Below are 27,078 nucleotides of genomic sequence, written 5' to 3'. Positions count from 1 at the left end.
TGAACATGGCCACCATCGAGCGGGGAAAGACGTATAAAAAGAAAAGCCAAAAAGTTTTTAAAAAAGATGGAAAAAAAAAAGAATTTTTTTTTAAAACAAGAACAAAAGGGTTGCACATATGTTAGTGGGCTGGTATGGCTGGTGGGCCCGCAGGTGGCAGCTCGAACCAATAGGTCGCTTGCTTGGTTATTATTTTGTGCATGATTGGTCGTTAGTTAACGTTTTCATCAGCCTCATTCTGAGACTAACTCTTCCTCATCTTTTGTTTATTGCAGTTATCCCAGTGACGACTGGAAGGAAGACCGAAGCACGTTGTGAAGCGGCTGGCTGCGAGCTGTTACGTGGCGTTGGAGGGAATTTCTTACAAAAGGAGACTACAAGACACAGACACAAGACAAGTAGTCATATATAATCTAGATATATACATACGTGTATATCTATTTATATGCATGGAAAAGAATACATACACGCGCAATACATGAAAACAAAATTACAAATAAAAAGTTGCATACATGCTTAAAAACATTTTTGCCTAAAGGGTCCCTTAAGTAATTATGACTGTTATTTTTAACATTGAACATCCACATTTCACATCAAGCACCAGAAAGGGAGTTTCTAAGTTGGAATTTACAGTGTGGTAAGTACATTTTACATATATTTCTAATTTTTTTTCAAGATATTACATATCATTAATTAAAAAAAAAACATGGCAGGTGTAAATTATTTATATTATCACGTGATTAACTTTAAATATGCTTAGTAAGTGATATGTACCTCTAAAGATTATGTAAGATGACAGATCAGAAGTATAAGCTAAAAAATACATCCTAGGTGTAAATTATTTCTAATATAACGTGATTAACTTTAAACAAGCTTATAAGTGATATATAGCTGTAAAGATTACGTAAAGTGCCACAATATACGTATGAGTTTAGAAATACATCTTACGTGTAAATTTTTATATTATTACGTGATTTACTTAAAATAAGCTTAGTAATGAATATGCATACGTAAGGATTGCGTAATGTGACAAATGATACGTATGAGTTAAAAAAGATCTCTCACGTGATAAATATTTATATTATCAGGTGATTAAATTTAAACAAGGATAATATAGCACATGTAGCACAGAAGAGTACTTAATATGACAAATGATTCGTATGAGTATTGAGCATATATATATATATATATATATATATACACATAAATGTATATATATGTATGTATGTAGAAATATATTTTCTTATAATATATACCAATCCTTATTTAAGAAGTTCATTGTAATTACAGAGCAATATAGTTAATAAATGAAAACTGTCTATATTTTAAAATTAATGATATGGACCATCTTATTATTTATTACTTTAATTGAGTTGACATTTACAATTCTTGACAATGTAGATTTTGCGCTACGAAATAGATACTGTCAAGAATTGTAAATATCAACTGAATTAAAGTAATAAATTATAAGATTGTCAGCATCATGAACTTTAAAATATAGACAGTGGCCATTTATTCAATATATATATATATATATATCAAGTAGATAAGCAGATAGTCTTAACAAGTGTTGCATATTTTATGGATAATATATTAATAATAAAAAAAATAAAGTCGTTTACATCTAAAGAAATTCTAATTAAACTCAGCATATTGCAGATTAATATTTGTATAAGCGGATACCTGTGAGAGCATTGACAATTACAAGGGAGAACTCAAGTATGTCACGCTGATAACAACAAGAAACTTTAACTAAATTTGTGGAATAGAAAGCGTGGACATTCAGCTGCTCACGTGATACTGTTTAGAAGCTTAAACCAGAGGAGCTATTAACTTTATTGCTATCCAGTTCAAAATTCTACTCAACCAAAAGCAAAAAAATAACAAAAATGAACACAATCAAAAGTAATAATTCACGGTTTTATAAATATAAAAATGATATACATATAAAAAATAAATACATGCATAACTAATATATGAATTAATATTGAGGATAAAAGAATTCAAACATCCTCTGAAAAAAACTGCTATATGAGAAAAAAGAAGTGCATTAAATAAAGGTAAAGGAAATTAGAAAAAGGCAGGAAATTAGAAATAGGTAGAGCGTCTAATTTTACATACATATATATATATATATATATATATATATATATATATATATATATATATATATGTGTATATATATATATGTATATATCATCAATATGTATAATTTAAATGTATATATTTATTTATACATATTTATATATATATATATGTATATATATGTGTATATATATATATCATCAATATGTATAATTTAAATGTATATATTTATTTATACATATTTATATATATATGTTTATATATCTTTATTTACTTATATGTCTATACATATGTACATAGCTATAAATTTATATATATATATATATATATATATATGTATATGTTTTGGGAATATATATTCATAGATATATATTTCTATAAATATATTTATTTATATTTACATTTCTCTATATATCTATTATACATACTTTTATATATAGATATACATTATATATATATATATTTGTTATATATATTTTAACTGTATGCGTGTAAATATTTATATATATATTTATATATATATTTATTTATATATATTGTATATATATATAGTTATATATGTATATGTATGTTTTCATGTATAAGCATATATTTATATATATATACAAATATATGTATATGCAAATTTATATAGATATATATCAATATATGTATACATATATATATATATATACATATTTAATTTGAAAAGGAATCACTAAATAAGTGGATAGTCCTTAATCCGCAAGGTGTCGAAGAAATACTTTCCTTCCCATCCTTCAGGGTAGGAATTAGCAAAAGGCGGGATTGGATTTTGCATTCAAAAGTATTTGATGAAACTGCAAGTAAGTCAAAGATTTTACTTGAAAACAAAAAGTGAAGCATAGGGAGTAGGGTGAAGAAAAAGGTGATTTCACGTGAATAGATAGTCTGGTGAAAGGTAAAGTATTCAATGACAGAAAAATCCAAAAAAGTATATCCAAGAAAGTTTGTTAAATTTCCATTCACACAAGTAAAATCAAAGGAAATCGCGTAATTGGCAGATGGTTCAAAAGAATCCAAAAGGCCGAAATCCGTTTCATCAAATACTTTTGCATGCAAAATCGGATCCTGCATTTTGCTAATTCCTACCCTCTGATGAGAAGGAAAGTATTTCTTCGAAATTTCGCGGATTAAGGACTATCGTCTTTTTTAGTGTTTCCTTTTAAAATTAAATATGTTTTTTAACTGTTTTTCAAAGTGTTTTTAACATGATTTATTTACTATTTACTCATATATATATATATATATATATATATATATGCTGATGATTTTGTTGTATTATTCGTTCGTTTTGTTTTGTTTCTGAAGTAATCATATACTGGCATCTATAATGAGAAAATTACAATATTTTCTTTTAATTTTAAAGTAAGTGAAATATAAAAGAAATAAAAAAATACATTGTTATAAACCTTTTTGGCCTAAAGGCAAAGGTATACAAGTGCCTAAATTGATTGGATAGAAGAAGAGTGTGTGCACTGTGAATAGTAAAGACAACATAATTCGGACATTAATTTCACTTAAATTACCTTTATTTGCATACTTCTCAACAATTTTAGCAACAATATTTCACGTTATTTTAAAAAGGGTAACTAGAAAATGTTAACTCAAAACTAAAGCCGATAGTTCAATTTTATGCACCGAATGAAAACATATATAGATCTCCTAGTGCAATTCCGGGTATCGCCGAGTTTTTTTCTGCTAGTATATATTTCAAGGAAAAAGTAATAGTTATAAAAAAAATGAGATTAAAGACAGATATAATTCGTAAGAGCAACTGATAAATTTATCCAAATCCAATATTATCATTTGCAATTTTTTGGGAACACTGTTCTCGTTTTTTTTTTTTTTTTTTTGCATTATTCACACAACGCCCCATTTGTACAAAATGGCGAATTAAGTCAAAATCAGTTCTAACTGAAACTCTTTGAAAGGCTTTTTGTCCAATCCTCAGTGCGGACGATACTGAGAATAGAATTGTGAATTACCTAAGCTGTCATTTCTGTGGCGGCTGATAGAACGAGAGTGTGCTACCTCCGTTAAATTAATACAAAGTTTCGCCAGAAAGATTTCGTAGTCCGACTAGATACCCCAACAGAAGGCTGGAGCTTACATCGGCCAAAATATTTTGAAAATGTTAGGTCTAATGTGTCTTCATTTTTATATTCTCACGACGTTTCAGCCGATGTAATATCCGACCTTGTTCAAGTATACATTGACAAAGGTACATTGCGAATTAGTGAGAACATTTTTATGCCGTTTAACAACGAACTCTTGTCATTGAAATCTACCATGTGTGATAAAAGAATCGTCAGTTCGTCTCCATTTTCGTATTCATTTGGATCCATTACGATTGCTATAATGTTTTTACAAATTTGAAATAAGAATTGATAATATTTGGCTTTTTGATTTTTCGGACTACTGTTCTCATTTTGGCTGATATTCTTAAAAAGTTTCGCCTGATGTAAGCAGCGGTGTAAAAATTATATCAACTCAGTATTAATACGAAAATCTAAACGACTCGACGCTCTTTATGTTTCATAAACACATAACCTCTTGAATTCTAATGGCTATCTTTTTTGGAACAAACATAAAAATATTCGTTCCACAGTTCACTAATAAGAGTCATTCTCAAGACACGTGGAGAAGGCCGGATATTGCATAGGCCGAAATATTGTGATAATAACGAATCAGATGAGAACTCCGATCAATTCAAATAAACGGAGCCAACTTGCATAATGTTATCAAATTCTAAAAATTGCAGGACTTCTTTGATTGACGTACGGATTTTGGAACTCAGCTTCGCTAAGGTGATGTCCCGTGATGTCGAATTGTGTATCGGTTATGGAAATATATGCACTTCTTTCCGTTTTTGTCCTGCTCGGGATAAATTCTCCTAAATAAAACCGTCGAAATAAATCCAGTTCTTGTATGTTTCGTTTTGTGATTCATTCTCGCTTCCTTGTCGAAGGGGCGGGTGGGCTTCTTTTATCTTGGTTGTTGCGTCAACCTAATTCTAAACCAGGCGCAGATCCAAATGAACTGCATCCCCGCTCAGCGCTCACTAGTTTCGAAATACACTTGTAAAATTGCTAACAAAACCCATGTCCTTCCTGTTTACTTCGTCGTTTTATTTTATTGCCTTACGACATCGTATTAATAATCTTAGTTCTTTCTTTTCTTTTTCCACTTTTATCTTAGTTTATAAATGTTCATATTCAGTTGCCGCCAAGTTTCTTACTTCACTTATATTTATATTCATATAGGTTCTCGACTGAGTTCAATTAGCTACTTCCTCCATTGAGATAAAAGACTCGTCTAAACACAAGCAGAATGTTCCTTTCTTTCTCTAATTAACAAATAACAAACTACAGAAAGATCGTCTTAAACTCTATTGTTAACAAATATTTGATGACCCTTCGCCTCGGACAATCATTTTCTCTGGGCTAATATTTTACCTATCTTGCGTATTGTATCTTTCTCTCACGTTGTTTTTAACCGGTATATTTACCTGAACATAAACCCTTGATTAATGATGTCCAATTAATAAAAGAAATATATATGATTTTTTTAATGCATTATACTAAAAAATGCATTTATAATATAAATCTCACCTGTCTGTTAAAATGTATGTATATATGTATGCATGTATATATGTGTGTATGTCTACCTAACACTTTCGACAGAAGGAACGGCTTTTCGCGAAATTGGTTTCGTTTCGAAACTCCGCCCTTCGGACGACAAATATCGTAAAATCGGCTAAAAACATTAATTCCTTCACCCTCAACTGGGCACTTTTCTACAATGGGGGTGTCATTTTTACGTCGTTACTTTCGAAAGCCATATCCTTTTTTTTCTTTGACTACCCTTAATTTAAGCTTTCGCAACTTCCAGTTTGGCGATGAACGCATCACTTTTTTTTCACGTTCATTTCCTCTTTTGCGATATAGGTTAGTGCCTCCCTGCTTACTACCACTTCGTTTATTAACACACTCCTCCAAACAGTCGGGCAACGCCGGGCATCCAGACTAGTTATACTATAAAATGCATTATACAGAAGTAATTTATATGCAAATTAAATCTATGTTTATGTTGTTTTTTGTAATAGCCATCCATCGCTTGTTTAACTGTGTACTTTTTAGTTTGGGATACTCACATGAATTCACCTATATTAGATTTGGTTTTTACTGTTTCTAAAATAAGTAGAATCAATATTCGCAGGATCATTATCAGATCTACGCATTTACTATCGAAAAAAAACTCTGTTGATCGTATCGTTCGAGCTTTTCATGTGTCTCATAATTTTATATTTGCTTTGTGTAATTTTTCATGGTTTTATGGCTGCCTGTTGCAACATTAGGTCCGAGAATATGTTACCTGTGTTCATGCTCAATCAACATTGCTTATTCATCCTAATAGTGATCACACATTAACATCCATTTCACTATTTTAATGTTTATAGTCATAATTGTTTGTTTTTCCTTTTATGTTTTATAAAATTGAAGTTCTCAGAAATTAAGCCTTTCATTGGTGGGGTTGAAACTTGATTCCGATACAATTACCAATTCTATTCTAAATTCCAAATTCCAATACAATTACAGATTCTGTTCTTATTTCTCACTTCCAATATAATTACCAATTCTTTTAAAACTCCTTAATATTTTCCCGAGTTGTAATTTTTTTTCAGATTACTATAAAAACCTATGTACACACATATATATTTGCAAACATAAAAATACATTTGTGGCTAGTGGCCTATAGATATTAGTCTAACTGGTAGTTTAAAATCAATAAATATTTATCATTTTGTTTCATTAATATCAGCAATGGAAAATTAAGTTAAAAAAAATTTTAATAATCGTTTTTGGGAAACTTTTCCAATACCGATATTTCAATATGTTCTAATTCTTTCAATTAATCTCATTCCAGTACAAGTAAATTTCATACTCCTCTTATTCCAAATGATAAAAGAATATTTTAAACTATCTGAAAATTTCAGTCTATTTTTAGTTTGACATTATCATTTACAGTTTATTATAATTTAATATTCTATTAAAGTTCTCCTTTAGTTCTCAAACACTGTGTTAAGTAAAGGCGTCGAGACCATAACCCCATTTTGTCCAATTGAGCATTTAAATATGTTATAATATATCTTTCTTGTGGTCCCTTGGTCTTGTGGTCTCTGTGTTCGATCCCAAGACAATTAATATAATCTACCTTTATGCTGTTAGTTGAGTAAACATCACTATTCTTCCTTAAAGCGACCGTGGGTTAGCCATACCAGGAAGATCTTATTTAGACCGCAGAAACTATGAGATTCTGAAGATTTAGTCATGGTAGACGTAGGTAAAAGAATTCTTATGCCAGCTTGTCATGAGAAGCCTCTGTACAGAGAGACCTAAGACAATGTGTATCTTTATATATTTATCTGTATATAATATCCACTCACACACATACATACACACACATACACACACAAACACACATACACTCACACACACAAACACACACACACACACACACACATATATATATATATATATGGTTAAAGAGTGGTCAATGCAATACAGAGCTGGTATATAGTTTGTTTATTATACAAACATTATTGGTTACATATGTGCATACATGTTTCAGTGGAGTCCAAATTCAGAGACAACACTTCATCAGACAAAAAAAAAGTTGATATTGAATATCAATTAATTTTTGGTCTAGTGTAGTGAGGTATTGTCCCTGAAATTGGAACTCCACTTAAACATGCATTCACATATGTAACTAATAATTTTTGTATAATAAACGGACTTTCTCTCTCTCTCTCTCTCTCTCTCTCTCTCTATATATATATATATATATATATATATATATATATATATATATATATATATATATATATAAACTACTTAATTTACTCACATAAAATTAATATACGAAAGTATAGATTTATGTGTAAACTTTACGTATTTACTTCAAAAGTGCTCAATACGTAGGTAGAGCTAGTTAGTAATTTATAAAATATATCTATGGCGATTAAGCTACACTGAATATTCCGCGTTTCATCCACTCTAGAACTCCTCAGGCTTATGCGACTAAGCATAAGCCTGAGAAGTCCTAGAGTGGATGAAACGCGGAATATTCAGTGTAGTTTAATTGCCACACACACACACACACACACACACACACACACACACACACACATATATATATATATATATATATATATATATATATGTATGTATATACATTAACATGGAATAAATTCCTATCTATGAAAAAATAGGGTTCGGAGAATGTATAAAAACATTTATTGATGTCACTCAGCTACCTCAATATTTAAGCTTTAAGTCGTAAAGATGCGCAAATCGTAAAAATAACTGATTTTTATTATGGTACCTTAATATATGATTAAATAAAATAAATACAAAATAAATTTTAATTAGTGTTTTTTAGACGCAAGTATTACTACTATATACATATATATATATATATATATATATATATATATATATATATATATACACTAGTAATATCGTAATGTATAAATCAACTATCTATATATTATATTGAATCTAGCTCTTAGAAAATGTATAGTAATAACTTTTATAAATTGGATATATCTTAAAAATGTAATTTTAATCTATTTAATCATTATTTTCTTTGAAGGTCTAACTATTTTATTCATACTGAGAACTATTATCAAATATTTATAGAATATATTAATCTATTATTATATGAAACTGAGATTATTAGGATTCTCGTAATAAATTTTAAAAACATTTTAAAATTCCATCTTTATTTTTACTCCAAATTCACTCTTTTTTCCGTGAATTTAACCAAGGTGATCTTTAATCTTTTTTAATCTTTTAATATCCAGTGATATAGGTACATTCACTTATAGACATATTGCAGACAGTTACCATACTCTTGCTCCCTCCACTTTCCCAACTTTTGTATTTGATCTTCAATTGGTAGATTCATAATTTCATGTCGCATATGACACGTAGCCATTCTGACCTATTTTTAGTAATGAGAACCGCCTTCGTTATAACTGATTAAACTAGCACCGCTTTCTTAACCATCATTCGGTTTAAGCAAGTATCACCAATTTTTTTCTCTTATCCTTTTCTTTTCTCTTATGTCTACTTGTTTTTACTTTTTTATACTCGGCTTTCAATTTCATTTAATTACTGTCCTCGAGTAATATGAGATGTGCATTTTAGCTTGACAATATCTTTTAAGATGGAAACAATCGACTTATTGTAGAGACTAATGGTAATTTGGTTTACCTACATTAAATAAAATGTCTTGCTCTTTTAATTGAGCACTATCAAGCACCTAGTTTACATTTAATAGTTTTTTTTTTTCATTTTCTTTATTTTTAATCTAGATTAGAAATATATATATAAGGAGATGAGTACTGGCTGACGAGAGCTTGATATGGATATCTAAAACGGTCCAGATCATCGGGTTTGAAACCGACGGTGCCACAGACTTGTCTCATCTAAGAACCTTCTGTAATATATATATATATATATATATATATATATATATATATATATATATATATATACGCTTTTATTTTCGAATGTTCCTTATACTTGACCACTATGCTGTTGTTTTTTCCAAAATAACTTATTATATATATATATATATATATATATATAAATATATATATAAACACTTATCAAGTGTTTCCTTTTCACATTAAATATGTGTTTAACTCATTTCAAAGTGTGTTTTAACATGCTTTATTAATTGTTTGCTCTTATTATAAGCTCTATCTCCTATTTGGTTTTATCGAGTTTTACATCTGGCTGAGATAACTTTATAAATATTAATTCTATAATATTTATAATATACTTCAGTTTTATCATCTTGGATCATTTGGTAAATTTAATTCTAATTTTTTTATTATATATATATATATATATATATATATATTCAATATAACTTGTCTTAATATATATATATATATATATATATATATTTTACTTTCTCCTCTTTTCATCTCCTCCAATCTCCGCATAGTTTTTTTCTTTGTTTTTTTTTTTTTCAAAATTGCTTAGGTTGGGTCCATAGCGAGCGCTTTCGATAGGAATACATCGATCATCCTCAGGCATATTGTGTTGTAGAAATTATGGTTTTAATTATATATACATACATAGTTTTTTGTGTCACCATCACGTAGTGGCTTATTACTAGCAGTGCGGGAGATCAGTTAATAGATTAAAAATACTCGAAACATTGTATATTAAAACAAAAAACAATCTCATATGAATAATATCAATTACAAATACAGTCGAAATATTTAGAAATGTTTAGGATAGTAGATTTTTAATTATATATATATATATATATATATATATATATATATATATATATATAAAAGAAAGTCCGCCCACCAAAGTCATAAAAAGTCACCACATAACCGTGATAAAAACTATATATATATATATATATATATATATATATATATATATATATATATATATATATATATATATGATTAAAAACATAATTTCTACAACACAATATGTCTGAAGATGATGAAAGTATTCCTATCGAAAATGCTCGCTATGGATCCAGCCTAAACAATTTTGGGAAAAAAAAAACCCAAAATCAAATATTCGAAGATTAGAAAAGATAAATAAAGAAGATAGTAAAAACAGAATTCCGTGCTGAATGAGGAGATGCTGCATAAATATATATATATATATATATATATATATATATATATATATATATATATATATATCGCTTGGTTGACATTTGAATTGTGATCCGGACAAGGAAATGAGTAAATTTACGAATCAGATAATCTTGTGATTAAATGTTTTATGAGGACAATCTCCACCAAATAATATAGCTAAATTTACATGATAGAGCAAATTAAGTATTGTAGGATTTAAATTTGATTTTTGTAATCAAATCGATTAATTTCCTGCTTGTTAGTAACGCCCCCCCCCCTCGCAGTCTACTGGATGAAGCTTTAAATGGCTAATTACAATGACTTATTCTACTATACAATACAATTTACCGTTGTTTTTTTTTAAATATCTATGAATAGTGGCTCCACTTCAATCTTTAAATATACGTCAGGTACCATGGTTCAATTCTGTTCAAAACAGAAATATTTATTTTGAATACGCCTTTGGCGTATTAAAGTCCATCTCTTTATTTTATGAAATTATCTTTACGTAATTATTTGAATTAAAGTTAACCGTATAAAAGTCATGTATCACGGTTCAGTTATTCTCTTAAAAATATTCATTTGGAATACGCCCCTGTCTTATTAAGGAATCTACAGTTTATTTTATAGTCTGGGCTTTTTTTTACGATGATAAACTTCTCAAATGCACTTGTGGTGTTAGGTTGTATAAAAGTGTTAACTGTAGTTAAAATCGCACTTCTTTATTTTAGTAGTTTTTTTTTTTAATATCGATTTTCAATACTTATCCGAAACATTTCGATACAAACCCTACGTGAGAATACTCATAGACAGATCAGGTACCTTCCTCTGAAATTTCAAAAAAAGAACCAGCCCAACTGTTTCCGAGTTCAAAGGTAACGAACTCACAAACACGTTGACAAAGTTCATTTTATAGAATATTACAGATGGAAATAACGATTAGCAGAAAATGAATGAATCGCGCGAGGATTTTTTAGCATGTTCGTGAATAGTATCCTTCAGATATCTGCTTACAAATGCTGAATTCAAATGTTACAATATCGCTGGGCTAAATATTTCGTTTTTCATTTGTCGAACTGCGCATGTCAATGAATGTCGCGGATGTGTGCCGTATTTGGAGTAGAGCCTGGGAACTGATCAACATATACCGCTTACTTTGGAGCGTTTGGTTTCTTCTTTTTTATTATTATTTATTTAGGTTTTGGAAGGCGGAATTAAAGAGAAAAATATGTCCGGCGGTTAAACAAGATGACAATGAAAATAGTTTATCATTTCTGCATTCAGGAAACTCGACGAATGGGAAGAAGAACGCTGGGACTGCAAAGGGATAGAATTGATGTATAATTCTAGCCATGGAAAAAGCAGGTGGTTCCCTTCATGTTATCAATTGCAGATGCTAGGAAAATGGGCTTTGAAATGTGATGTGAAAATAAGGTTTTGGATTTGACAGTAAGGAACGGCGAGAGATTTGCCTGCCGGAATTTTCCTATAGGAAGTTACAAAATGATAGATGAAATAGAAACATTTGCAGCAGCAGCAGCAATAATAATAATAATAATAATAATAATAATAATAATAATAATAATAATAATAATAATACAATGCTCAACTTCTAAGAAAAAGGTGATTAAGAACAAACTATCTATCTGCCTATCTATCTCTCTTTCAAACTTTCTCTCCATATATATATATATATATATATATATATATATATATACAAACACACACATACATATGCACACATGCATATATAATATACATACGCATCTATAATATACATATATATATAAAAGAATACATATACATATGCATATATATATACATACATATATATACATATATATATACACACACACACACATATATATATATATATATATATATATATATATATATATATATATATATATATATATATATATATATATATATACACTAGGATTTCATCACGGCGTTCCGGCGTTGCCCGGGTGTTTGGAGGTGTATGTTGAGCAAAAAAAAAAAAGCGGTCAATTTTTTTAAAACTTTGACCCCTATTATGACACCTTAACATTTATTGTTTTTGGGATCAAATAAAGTTATTAACTTAGATCCCTGTTCAAGGAATCTATATCCAAATTCTCAAGTGTTTCGACCAAAAATTGTGGGATGCGTATGGTAGAGTTTTCAAAGGTCAACTCGTTGAACTTTGACCCCTTAAAAGCCAAATTTCTGGCCGAAATAGATCTCTAAGATGTTTCCAAATCTCGGTATCCTGTATATCAAATTTCGAGTCTGTAGACTTAAAATTGACAGAGTTATTGAGTAGGGAAATGTACACAACTGACACACAGAAATACACACAGACACGTTCACTTTTTAGATATATTAGCATAGGTGCCGGCGTTGCCCGGGTATTTGGAGGTGTATGTGGAGAGAAAAAAAAGGGGGTCAATTTTCTTAATTTGACCCCTATTATGACCACTTTACATTTATTGTTTGGGGCTCAAATAGAGTTATTAATTTAGATGCATGTCCAAGGAACTTATATCTAAAATTTCAAGTGTTTAGACTCAAAATTTGCGGAGAGGTTTGTAGAGTTCTCAAAGGTTAAATCGTTGAACTTTATCCCCTTAATCGCCAAATATTTGCCCGAAAACCTATCACATCGATTTTCTCAAATCTCTGTACTCTATATATCAAATTTCGAGTCTTTAGACTTATAATTGACAGAGTTATTTCATATGGAAATATACACACATAGACACACAGACAGACAGATACACAGACAGCTACACAGACACGTTCACTTTTATAGATATATAGATAGACTAGCATTTCAGCCCGGCGTTGCCGGGTGTTTGGATATGTCTGTTGAGCAAAAAAAAAAATAGCAGGACGGCAGGCTCGAACCCGTACAGCGAAGGAGGAAAATAACGGGGGGAAAAACCTGACGCCTTTACTGTTACGACTACTGCCAAACCGGAAGTGACTTATGTTTAAATAAAGGGTAACCATCGTAAGGAAAGGATAATTTTCAAAAATATCGGCGAAAAAGCGACCCCACTGTAGAAAAGTGCCCAGTTGAAGGTGAAGATACTAATGTTTTTAGCCAATTTTTCGATATTTGTCGTCTGAAATGTCGATCTTCAAAACGATACTGATCTTGGTAAAATCCGTCGCTTCTGTCGAAAGTTTAGACAGACATGCAAACATAAATACATACATTATATATCAGTAACTAAAAATTTTCGTCCCAAACCGATTAAAAAGCTTGTCCTATCTCTGATTATCCTTCATGTAAAATTTCAAATGTTTAGACCAGAAATTGTTTGAGTAATTTGATAGAGACCGCAGAGGTTAATTCTCCTTTTAACTTTGACCCCTATAATGACCCCTTAACATTTATTGTTTTGGGCTCAAATTAAGTTAAGTTAGATCAATATCAAAGGAACCTATATCTAAAATTTCAAGTGTTTAGACCCAAAATTGTCGGAGGAGTTTGGTAGGGTTGTCAAAAGTCAATTTTTTTTTTTATTATTTTATTTTTTTTTTTACACAGTGATCACCACTTATCAAGGCCCGGAAGCCACTCAGGGATAAGGGTTGAACTTTGACCCCTTAACAGCCAAATTTCTTTCGAAAACCAATCACAAGGATGTTCGCACATCTAAATACTCTGTATATTAAATTTCGAGTCTGTAGTCTGACAGAGATTGAGAGGAGGCCCAAACGACAGTCGGAGCTTATAACCGTTTCGCTATACGGCTGCTGCTATGCGGGCAGTGAATTAACAATGTTTTGACATAAAACTTATTGGCTATATATATATATATATATATATATATATATATATATATATATATATTACAATTTATAGAAAGCCGACATTTACTGGCCTATATGTGAACTGGTTGTCTTTTGTACCAAAATCACGTAAGGTCGGCCTAATTAATACTTTGGTACATAGAGCCGACATAATTTGTTCGCCTAACAGATTAGACGCCGAACTCGATAAGATCAGGGAAATATTCATCAATAATGGTTATCCTGTTGACCTTATTGATGACTGTATTTTCAAAAAGGTTGCGGATTTTAAATCCCCTAAAAAGGTTGGACCCTTGAAATGCCCGGTTTATTTGAAATTACCGTGGATTGGGGAGGGGAGTAATAGACTTTCCAAACAGATTCGCAGAAGTATTTACGACTGCTTTAATTCTGTGTCCTTGCATTTGGTATATAGTACGAGACCTGCTTTTCCGTCTTTTCGCAATGATAGTTTGCCTTACATCCAAAATAGTAACATTGTATATCAGTTTAGATGCCAGTGCGATGCTGGTTATGTTGGGCGAACATCCTTGCACCTTTTGACTCGTATAAACCACCATGTTCCATCGAAGATCAGACAACGGAGGATGGGGTCTGGTGGTCTCCCTCCTTCTGCAGCCTTGGACTCTGCTATTGGCCAGCATTTGGTTGACAAACCGTGCTGTGCCGATAGGTATAAAATAGATTGGTTTGAGGTGCTACATAGAGCAGACTCCAAAAAACATTTAAAGATTTTGGAGTCTGTCTCTATTGCGGTGCGTCAACCTGCTTTGTTCCGGCAAAAAGAAACATCAAACGCATTGTTTCTCTTTGAGGAACTCTGAATCTTTTCTCCCGCTTTTTTTTGTTTCTCCCTCGTTGTGTCAATATTTTACTCGTTTTTAAACGTTAATAAATTTATTTAGTGCCCCCGTACTTTTGGCACATTTAATAAGTTCCCCATTAGAACTCTTTATTTTTCGACACAATATTATTTTGTTCGCTATCGATTTTCTCCTGACGAGATGATAGCCGAAAGAGCTCTCGAGAAACTTCCGCCTATTATTTTTAAAACTATATATATATATATATATATATATATATATATATATATATATTACCAATTAGTGTTATACCTACAGACACAGCTGGTTTGACCCTATGTTGGTGGTCATTGTTCGTTTACCCCGAGGTTAATATCTACCAAATACAGCATCTAAAACAGTTTACATTTCTGGGGTTTAATTGCAAATAACCCTGGATATTGTTTTTGCACAGCTGTATTTTTCCCATACACTGATTTTTCAAACAAAGTGATTGGGTGGTTTGCTGGGTATATATATTTTTTCAGTAACTTGCGTCCCTCTTTATATGATAAACCTTGCACCAGCTGCACGCCTGTCGCTAATATGCATTTACAAAAAAACGTACTTTTTTCACTACTAATTGTTGCGGAGATGGATATCGCCAACGCTCTGCAAATGAAACTGATCTTGGTGCACAACTAGCCCTCCTAGCAATGCTGGAAATTGAAACAAGAATATGAGAACCTGGTAACTATGTTAAATGACGTCATTCCAGAAAAAAAATGATTGGAACGGAAAAACAGAATGGCCGAGCAGGCAATAAAATAAATTGCAACATGGATAGATAAATGGATGAACAGAATGAAGTAAACAGGATGATTGAAACACAAATACCATGAAAACGAACAGATTTGAATGCAGAAAGAGAAACACGAAGAAATAAAAACGATGAACAGCTTTCATTTTTTATTTTTATTTTATTCAATTCAAATGCTATCAAAAAAACTAAATACATAAAAAAACTGATATTATGGAAATGTAGTATTTTGCGGGTGGATGGGAATGCGGCAAAAATATTGAATTTCACCACAATCACATTTTTTTTTATCTGAATCTGAAATAAAAGGAGGGTGGCATATGAATGAGAGATTGAAAGAGTGATCGGATTTATACATGTTGGTTGAATGTTTAAGCGAGTGGACATCGGAGTGGACGGAGATGACAAGGAGTTTGCGGGTACGCGGTTGAAAGAAAAGGAAAAAAAAAACTCAAAGCTTTAAATGGAGTTTCCTTGGATGCACCGCACCTTTTTATCTTTTTATGAATACTTCAAGTGTTCAATTAGTTTCTTCTTTGGCTTTTCAGGATGATGATAATACTGATGATGATAATAATAATGATGATGATAATAATAATAATGATGATGATGATAATAATGATGAAGATAATAATGATGATGATAATAATGATGATGATGATGATGATAATAATGATGATGATGCAATTGCTGTTGATGTTTCTAATGATTCTATCGCTGTTCTCGACGATTTCATAACTGTTAATAATGATGAGGCTTACGGTTCTTACAATGCTGCGGCTGCTGCTGCTGCTGCTGCTGATGATGATGATCATCATATTGCCGAAGAAATCACCAGTAAAACTTTCTATGATAACGAAAAATGTTTATCGATATAGGTGAAGAGGGCTTGAGCTTAACATATTACCTCAGATACCAGCGAACATTTCTTAGTATTATTAGTGGGACGTGTCTGATAATGACTGAAACGTTCCAGTTAGTAAATAATGATAATTATAATAAGAACCATAGACGGAGCAAGAAGAGGATTATGGGAATAAACACGTGGGGGGACAGTCCACTGGGAATTATGCAGATAACTGCATGATGAACACGGAGACAAATGGAACAAGCACAAACCGGCAGCAGTACTTGAAAATGAAAGACAAAAATCGCTTAAAGACATGGATATAAACAACTGAAAGGATTTATGACGTCATAAGAGGTAACAAGAAATGAAAATTCTGTCAGTAGATTTTGCTGTTCCAACAGACCGCGTCGTGAGATTAAGGAGACAGAGAAGCGGGCCATCTACACGGAACAAGCTATAGGTCAAAATGGGATGAAAGATGAAGAAAATCAAGATAACGCCATTAATAGTAGGAGTGCTAGGAACAATATTGAAAATCTTTTAAACAAGAATGGGAAAGATTTGATGCAGAGGAAAGGCTGAGAAGATACAACGGATAACAATTATGAAAATGGCTGAAATAGTAAGCAAAATACTTGAATGCGGAGACTAAACACATGAAATACAGGCACAAGTCGGACATATTGAAACTGCTACAATGTACAACACAAACAAACATCACATGCAATCATGAAATCTGAAGTTGTAAGAAATTAATCCACTCAGCGCCCCTGACTCCCTCTTTTTTCTTTCTGTGTCATCATAAACTATTGTTACGTTGTGAGTGTATATGAATATGTTCCAAAAACAACGTATATGTTGAATAGTCGACAGTTAGCGATCACTAGTAGTGGCTCGTACGAAAGCTCCGAATGGGTAAATACTGGGTGGAACGATAATGCGTCACACTAAAAGAAAACACACCAGCTTTATTCATAAACTTTTATCGTTAAAATCAATTTAGGTAACTTGATTATGTAGTAAACCCTACATCTATTCAATGTAGCTGCATTCAGCTTCAATCACCATCTCGATACGTGTCCGGAAATTAAAGTATGTCTTTTCCACAAGCGCCGGCAGGAGCTCGGCAAATACTCGGCGGATGGCGGCAAGCAGGTTGATTTTGGTGTTTTAGGAGGTCATGTTGGTGATGTTCTCGACGTATAAACAAACGAAGTTGTCTAGCGGGAGAGGGGTGAGTGAGAGAAGGGTACAAAGTAGTATCACTCCTTCTGGAGCCAAGCCTGGGACTCTTTGGACGGCGCCGAGTCCTACTGCCACACCCATGGTCTGCCAGCGACAATCTGATTGCACCACAGGATCTGCACACTCTTAAGCACATCCACGTACTCTTTGCTGTTGACTTCAAGTCGGTTTCGAAATGTGAGGTAGCATGACGTGGAGCTCACTCGAAAACACACCAAAGATCATAAACGTGGCCAACTTCGTTGATCTGAGTCGTTAAGCGTTGAAGCGTCCAGATTTGCATTTTGAGGGTGCTAGAAATTATTCGCTTGCTATAGCGTTGATCGGTAGAGAGTATGAGTTGTACAGCGACACATCTCCGAATTCGGTCATTAAACATCGTGTCACTTTCAGACATGATAGAAGGCTCCTATCGCATTCGCATACAACTAGTCAACGAGCAGATGATCTGCAACGAAAAAGTAAATCGGTTTTCAGGAAACGGGAATGGAATCATGTCGTCTTTTCTAGGATGACAATTTTATCGCTTCACCTTTAATAAAAGAGAAAAATAAAATATCCCAAAAGGATTAGAAATAACAAAGTATTGATTTTATTGAACAAACAAAATTGTATGCTATTATATGTTCGTATATCATTCTGACGGAGTCCGATTTTTTGCAGCCCTTATATTTTTTTAATCGCTGTGCGCAATTCATTCCGGCTGAGACAGTTAAAGTAAAAAAGAAAATGAAATAGAAGAAGAAGTAGAAAGAGGGAAAAAGAAGTTTAAAAATATAAAAATATGTTCATGGAAAAACAAAATAGAAAAAATAAAAGTAAAATTGAAGTTTATAGGAGTAGATAGGGCTTGCCTATCGCCCGGCTTCCATCCCTCCTTTTTGCCTATTAGTCATGTGCAGTTATGTTATACTAGGCACTCAACAAAGACACCCAGCGCTGGGTCTAGGTTCCCGACTAGGGAAATCAATACTGTTCTCGCTCCCGAAAGCTGGTCCCAAATAGTATGCCCTCACGTGAATGTGTCACTGTGACTTGTTCAGGTCAAATAACAGTAAAAAAAATAACAAATAAATTATAAGAATGGTAAAAGGAGGAAATTATGTAGAAAGAAGGAAAACACTCAGATTACGGTAAAGGAAAGCATAAAATATAAGGGTCTTCTGCACTTGTGTTACCGTGCTGACATAAAAATGCTAATAATTAGAAAGTCATTTTAACATGAGGAAATAAGTGTATAAGAACTATTCTGTACTTTCACCTGACAATTAAAAAAAAAAGATATCATAAAATTTGAAAATACTAGCACGGTAACATAAGTGCATAAGCACTACACCAAATGTAGAGCGGAAAATGAAAAGCGTTATGTTAATTACAAACAAAAAGTATGATGAGATAAAAAGAAAGAGGGATAAAACGTAGAAAAATAAGAAAACCAGACGTAGGGGAAGAAAGAGAAAAGGAGAAAAAAGAAGAACAGCAATAAGAGGAAGGTGGAAGGCAAATATAGAAAAGACGGAAATGAAAAAGGAAATGAAAAGGGCGAATAAGTAAATGACCAAAACGTAAGAAAATAATATAAGACAATTTTATAAAAAATATGAAAATTCAAGAGGAATAAAAAAAAAAGCATAAAAGAAAACAATGATGACAACGCAATAGTTTTCTGCACATTGGAATAAAAAAAAATTGTTCAAAATTCTGACTTTGACAAGCTTTCGGGTCCTCAGGCTAGGATAGAAGTATAGTATTCCGAAATTGTCATCCATTTAATATTGGGCAAGATCAGCATCGCTTAACGACGGTTTTCTAACGGAAATCTATGGCTTAATGTGATTATGCCGGGTATTACATTAGTGTGCATCTAAAAAAAATTCTCATCCAAAAAGGCCGAGGATTAGACCTACCGAAACATCATGAATATGTTTAAAAAAAAACAAAAACAAATGATTAAATCGTGTAAGTGCATGTATGCAGCGGGCCTGCTGTTTTAACAGCGTCGGCGACCACGGCTCTCCAAATTGGTGAGCCATGTTAATCTCGGGTTAGGGTTATGGTTAGGAAAGACAAGTAAATACGGTTGCTTCCCTTTGCTTTCTGTCTTGATGCAGGGGTGTTTCTCCCTCCGGGAGTTAAACGCGCCCCCTGATACCAAACTGGAAATTCCTACGACTCGGCGTGGTACATAAAGCACCTAGCCTCCCCCAAATCATCGACCATCTGGTACTGGCCAGGCTCATCCTTGTTTAACTTCGGTGATCTAGCGAGAACCGTTGTCTCCAAAAATGTAACAAAAAAAAAATAATTACCAACAAAAATAACAACAAACGTTTCACATTTAGAAAGACTTCGGTCTCAATCGACCCACCAAACTACAACTATCCCAAAACATATAAATAGGTTGAAATAGTAAAGAAAGCCGGAAGTTTCAACGACCAATATCTAATGTATATAACCATGGATGTACTTTTGTATTATTCAAATCATATGTACCATTGTTTTCATTGTGGATTTTTTTTATATAATTGGACTTAATACCGTTCCTGGCACTACGGATATAAGTGCTAAGTATATTCAGTTCTAAGTTTCAGTCTACTGGGGTTAAAAGTTCAATACCCAAGACGGACAAAACTTAGAATACGATTGCGAATTACTTCTACACGACCATGGTTGACGGAACAAAATAAAGCTTACTCGTGAATTAAATAAAATGTTCTGTTAGAAATTCCGCTCAGATTCACGAGTTTGACTTGACGCTCAATGTGAGATTAGCATAGAGGATAAAATCGTTGTTGGTGCAATGAAAGATCGAGACTATTTCGAATTTTAGAAAAGGTAATTATATATAGGAAGGGAAATATTACTTCTTAATTATTTTTTTATTTTTGTTTTTTAATAATACTTCTTGGAACAGTCAATTGTACTAGAGATAGTGCCGCATATTGTAAAATACAACAGTTGGAATAATCGAAATTATTGTCATTATTAATTCCTATATAAGAAACTAGCCTGGTTGTCTGGCGTTGCCCGGGGGTTTGGAGCTGTGTGTTGAGCAAAAAAAAGTGGTAGTAGGCACGTAGGCTCGTACCCGTACCGCGAATGAGGAAAAAAAACGTGAAAAAAACTGATGTCTTTGCTGTTACCCCATCGCCAAACCAGAAGTGACGTAGGCTAGATTTAAATTAAGGCTAGTCAATCGAAAATAGGGATAACTTTCGAAAATATCCGCGAAAAAGCGACCCCTACCAGTAGAAAAGTGCCCAGTTTAGAGTGAATGAATTAATATTTTTAGCCAATTTTTCGATATATGCCGTCCGAAGGATCAAGCTTTAAAACAATACCAATTTCGTAAAAAGCCGTCGCCTCTGTCGAAAGTTCTTGCGAGACATACAAACATACATATATTCATTTAAACAGACAGGTGAGATTTATATTATAGATTCCAAAACATAATAACCAAGATGCGTATGGACAACCAATCGACAGATGCAGTTCATATTACTTCCATTTCTAAAACACGGAGATAGTTCCCTGAATTAATCTACAAATTCCACGGACGCACCCTTTTCCCCGCCTTTGTAATATATTCAGCTACATTCGTTGCCTCGGCAGTAAAGCGTATCCTTTTAAAGGAAATAATTAACATCATGGTTTTATGAATTGACGAATGATTGCCCACTGTCCCTGTCACAAAGAAATGGAAAAAAGATGGCGTCAGATAAAAGAGATAGTTTTGAAACGACTATGCAAATGCCCATGGTCGCTGGCAACGTTACACAAAAGTGGAATATGCCTATGCATGCGAACTCCGTCGAATGTTTGACAAAGAACCTAAAATTGAGGTGGGGGTGTAATGAAGCCTTTATCGGAATCTGTGTACATATTCATTTTTAGAAGAAAAAATATTAAAAAGTAAAATAAATTTTATCTTTTATACTTCGCTGTGATTTAAGGTTTACTTTTTTAAAAATTATTTTCCATTTTTGTTTCGAGCTTGTTCGTTTCTGACTTAGATTTTTTTTTAATTTTCTTTTTAGCTCATTATCCGATCCGGGCCTTTTCGTCTATTGACACTTTTCCTGATTGAATTCTTTACCTCTTTTTATACATATGATGTCATTCTATTTTTTTTTATATTTGTTTTCGTCACTTGTTGAAACTTTCTTCTATGGTGATTTGTTTAAAAAAATAAAAAGCTGATTCATTTTCATTCATCGATTGATTCATTCTTTACTGTTTAATTGATTCGCGTATTCAAATACACATAGTCGATTTCGCTTTTCTATTTTCACGATTGATAGAATTGAGCAGAGACCGCGGAACTGGTGGAAGCTGTTGTCTGGGTATCGTTCTCACGGTGGAACTTGCATACGAATGAAAAGGCAAACGAATGAGATTTTAGTTAAAATATGTTATTGTAGCAACAACTATGTATAACAAAGCAATGCAAACAATGATAACATGGGTTAAGAATAATCGGATTTTATTGAACGAGATTGGTATGGTGTTCAATAGTTAGAACGACTTCTGACTACAAATACCTTACATTGTATCGATTAATATTGCACCCCTCTGCCCCAGTCTCAGGGTCCTGGATATGACCTTAAACTATATCCGATAGTGAGGCCTCAGCTTGCGGGCTTTGGAGAGTGTGGAGCCACCCCTTAATTGACGTTGCCCCCAGGTCCACTCTGACTCGAAGTAGTAGTATCTGTTAGGGTCCCAACTATGGGTTAAATAGAAACCGACGTGAAAAAAAAAACAAGTACATTCTATAAAAAAAATTCTTCAAAATAACTGGATTCGGCAATAAATAACATGAAAAGGGGTGATATGAAGTAAAACAAAAACAACCAACCAACCCAGTCTCAGGGGGGATAAAATCAAGACATAAAAAGTTTCCCAGTGCAATAAAAAGGGAATATCATCAATGTTAATAATATTATTTAATCAGTAGCCATATAAGAATATTTATGTTTATATGTGATCAGAAAAATCAATGGTATTGTCTATTTCAAATCCAAACAAATGTGAGCAATATTTAATTATACGGCGAACTTTACTCAGTCTCCGTTTACTTCTTCAACCAGACATAAAATGATACTGAAGAGCGTCTTTTACACGAAAGCGGATATTGGTCTCCATTGTTTTGATTAGAAATATATTCACCATTTTTTAAAAATATTATTAATTGGCGAACACTGTTAGGATTCTGTAATACTAACCTTTCATATATCTATAATATAACTTTCACCTGTCTGTTTACATGTATGTGTGTATGTTTGTATGTCTGCCTAAAACTTTTGACAGAGGCGACGGATTTTTCCAAGATAACTACCGTTTGGAAGCTCGACCCTTCGGACGACAAGTATAAAAAATTTGCTAAAAAATTAATTTCTTCATCTTGAACAGGGCATTTTTCTCCAGGGAGGTTTCGCTTTGTCCGCCGATACTTTTGAAAGTTATCCCCTCTTTTCGATTGACTAGTCTTAATTTAAACATTTGTCACTTCCCGTTATACGATGGACGGTACTGCAAAGACGTCACGTTTTTTTCGCGTACTTTTCCTCCTTCACGGTACGCGTTCGTGCCTACTTACTTACTAGCAGTTTTTTTTTGCGTAAGACACACCTCAAAACACCCGGCTAAAGCCGGGCACCCAAGCTAGTATTTTATATATAAGCAGAAGTTTAAAATAAAATTCAGTAAAAAACCTTCGGGGAAATTTATTATCTGACAAGGAATACACAATTTTTAAGTTATTTCCTTAATTCATGGGTTTTTTTTAATAAATGATTCATGCCATCAGAAGTAATGTTTTTCAGCAAAATAATGTTTTAAGGCAGTCATAAATGTATTTAGCACGTAGGTTTAAGATCTAACAAGCTTGCATAAAAAGACTAAAAAGCGGCCAGGATTTAGACGAAAAAAGGATATTCCATGGTGTAGGTTCAATGAAGAAATATAAATAAACACTCGTAAAATCAGAAGCAATGAAGAAAATGTAATGCAAATGGAGAGTTTTCAATGTTCAAATGTATGCATATAAGAGAATAATAAAATACGAAAAAGAAACATCCGTTGCATTATAAAGATGCTGATACTTATATAGATATTAATTTTGCATCTATATATAAATACGATGGCGTGTGTGTTATTTTGTGTGTCACGCTTTCCTGTTGATTTCATTGGGTGACATTTAATTCTGGAATACACATTAATTCCGGAATACACATTTACGAACGCTGCAGGTGGCATTTGCTTAGCGTGTCCTCACCGCTATATTTGTTTTAATTCTATAAAATTTAAGGTTTTATCTTTCTGGTAAATGCAAAAGTTGTTAAGAAATAATTGATTTTAAGTTATTCCGTAGAAAAAAACGATAACACAAATCTCTCAGCTGGCGGACGCTATAAGTTTTTTAATTTAAAATATTTGTGACAAAATTTAGCAGTTATTTGTTTTGTTTTCATTGTTTATTTTTGTACATTTTTATTGTTTGAGGAGGAGAGAGAGCGAGAGAGAGAAAGAGAGACGATGATGTTTTCGTTAATGAAAATATTATTGCTACTACTACAACATTTTTATGTAAGCAAAAGCCAAGATGCCTACCTGTTATGAAATTTTGAACTTCATGAAAAGCCTTGATATAATAAACCACAAAAGTGACACGTTATCAGCGAAACGAAACTGGTTTTCTACATACAATATTTTTTTATAAAAATATTAATTCTAAATATATATATATTAAATGACAGTTCCTTTTTCTAAAGAAATTATTCTTATTACCACATTGTTTTAACTCAAATAGTTTGATGAAAAACTGTTTTTGGTAAATAAAATATTTTAATCCATATATTAATGCGATAGAGTGTGTTATTTCGTGTCACATTTAATTTTTTCATTTAAATTGTGCCTCGTTTAATTGTTATGCCTTTCAATTTATTGTAATAAGTAATTTTATCAAAAACACTTGATAAGCTTTGGTTTCGGTTCCGATAATAGCTGCAAAAACTCAAGGAAAATGTTATATGTACATACATTCTTTTTTTCTTCATAAGTTTTGGTTTCAGTTTCGATTGAAAGTGATGCACCCAAACCATATGGATATACATTTTAATTTTGGAAATCACAACCTTATAATATATAAGAATGGATCGAGAATTGACTCTTATAATAATATATACGAAATCTGCATGAATTGTAATATAATATTTATACATATTTTACGGCAATCCTGTGCTAGCTTAGATATATACTTTTCCAATTTTAACAAAAATAATATCAGAGCAATTCTATTTACGCTGAACATCCACAAAAACCCAACATCAATATATAACATATGAAAGAGTTCACTGTGGAATTTCCATAGGTCCCGCTAGTTATAATTAAAACTGTAATCTGAACGTAGTTTACTCATATATATATATATATATATATATATATATATATATATATATACATATATACCTATATATATATATATATATATTTCGGTTTCCAAATATATGCATTCATTTTCTAGTACACTGATATGTATATATATATAATTCTAATATAATGTATATATATAATTATAGTCTCTTCTTTAAAATAGGTGTTTCTCCTTGAAATCTAACTAGCTTTTCCACCAGCTCCACATGCAATTCGAGCAATCTTTTAGCAATATTCTGTTTCAGGAAATTATCTCCCCAGATATTATTTTTTTCTTATAAGACAGTGTTATGAAGCGGGAGGCGTGTATATAAACAACGTCTATCGTGTATATATTATATGTATGTAAAATGTTCAGATTATGTGTGCGCGCGTCTTCAGAGTACACGTAATTAACAAACGTGACGCATAAACTTTATCAACTTCTTTTCTAAGAATCAAATGGTAACATATACATGTGCTTGACAAAGACCAAAAGAAGCACATACCTTCTTATTTGCCACAACCATCAAATAAAACCAAATTAAGGAGTTATATTTTACACAGGTTTTTATTTGTCTTTTAGATTCTTTTTTCGGAGTTTAGCACGCTGAGCCCTATTCCACATTTACACTGGTTCTCCTCCTTCTTCCAACAGCGTCGTCCACATTTCTGTTCGCTAACGCATTTCTCACCGGCTCATCAGTTTGATCTTTACTAACTAATTATTACGTCAGTAAAGCATACCAAATCACATGTCGTTCACGTAAAACGAATCAAATCCCAATCTATTTTGAAATTCCAAAATTGATGTTTTTTTATTTCATTTCTGAGTTAAATTCCTAATCATAATGTTATATATTTCTAATAAGAAGAATCAACTAGGTCTTTCGCGTTGTTCCGGTATGCTAATATAATAAAGGGTTACCCACTTTAAAGTAGCCCAGAAAAAATGTAGTAAACAGGAGAAACATTGTTTTAGTGTTTAAATTACCGTAGTGATATAAAAGATGCTGGAAGTGCTCCCCGTTTACATCTATGCATTCTGGGCATATTTAACAACGTTTGCAGAGACTGCCTGCATATCCACTCTGGATATTCTCCTGATAGCGTCAGTAATGTTCCTCTTTAGTTGGTCTAGATTGTGAGGATTATTTGCATAAACTTTTTGTTTTAAAGTCCCCTGAAGATAAAAATCATTTGATGATAAGTCCAAGGAACGTGGTAGCCATACCACTTGCTTATTGCTCTCTATTGTGTAAACATGCCAGGAACTCATGAGACATGTGGCATGTAGCCCCATCTGGCTATGAACAGAATTGTATTTTGTCTTGTGGTGTCGGTTGGTCGTTCAGAGAAAAATTGGAAAGTGGGC

General features: G+C 32.3%; 1 protein-coding gene across 1 annotated transcript in view; it reads left to right on the top strand.

The window, feature by feature from the left end:
* Nucleotides 1–275: 275 nt before the first annotated feature.
* LOC145291466 (neuronal acetylcholine receptor subunit alpha-10-like) overlaps nucleotides 276–27,078 on the top strand; it is a 1,220,610-nt gene continuing 1,193,807 nt past the window's right edge. Inside the window, exon 1 of the mRNA XM_080137324.1 lies at nucleotides 276–637. The gene's annotated coding sequence lies outside the window, so the exon portion shown is untranslated. The remainder of the gene's footprint in view (nucleotides 638–27,078) is intronic.

The sequence above is a fragment of the Euprymna scolopes genome, chromosome 12 (assembly GCF_053919585.1).
Source record: "Euprymna scolopes isolate OS-2025 chromosome 12, ASM5391958v1, whole genome shotgun sequence".
NCBI lineage: Eukaryota > Metazoa > Mollusca > Cephalopoda > Sepiida > Sepiolidae > Euprymna > Euprymna scolopes.
The sequence above is the reverse complement of the archived record's forward strand: the minus strand, read 5'-3'. Positions and strand labels throughout refer to the sequence as shown.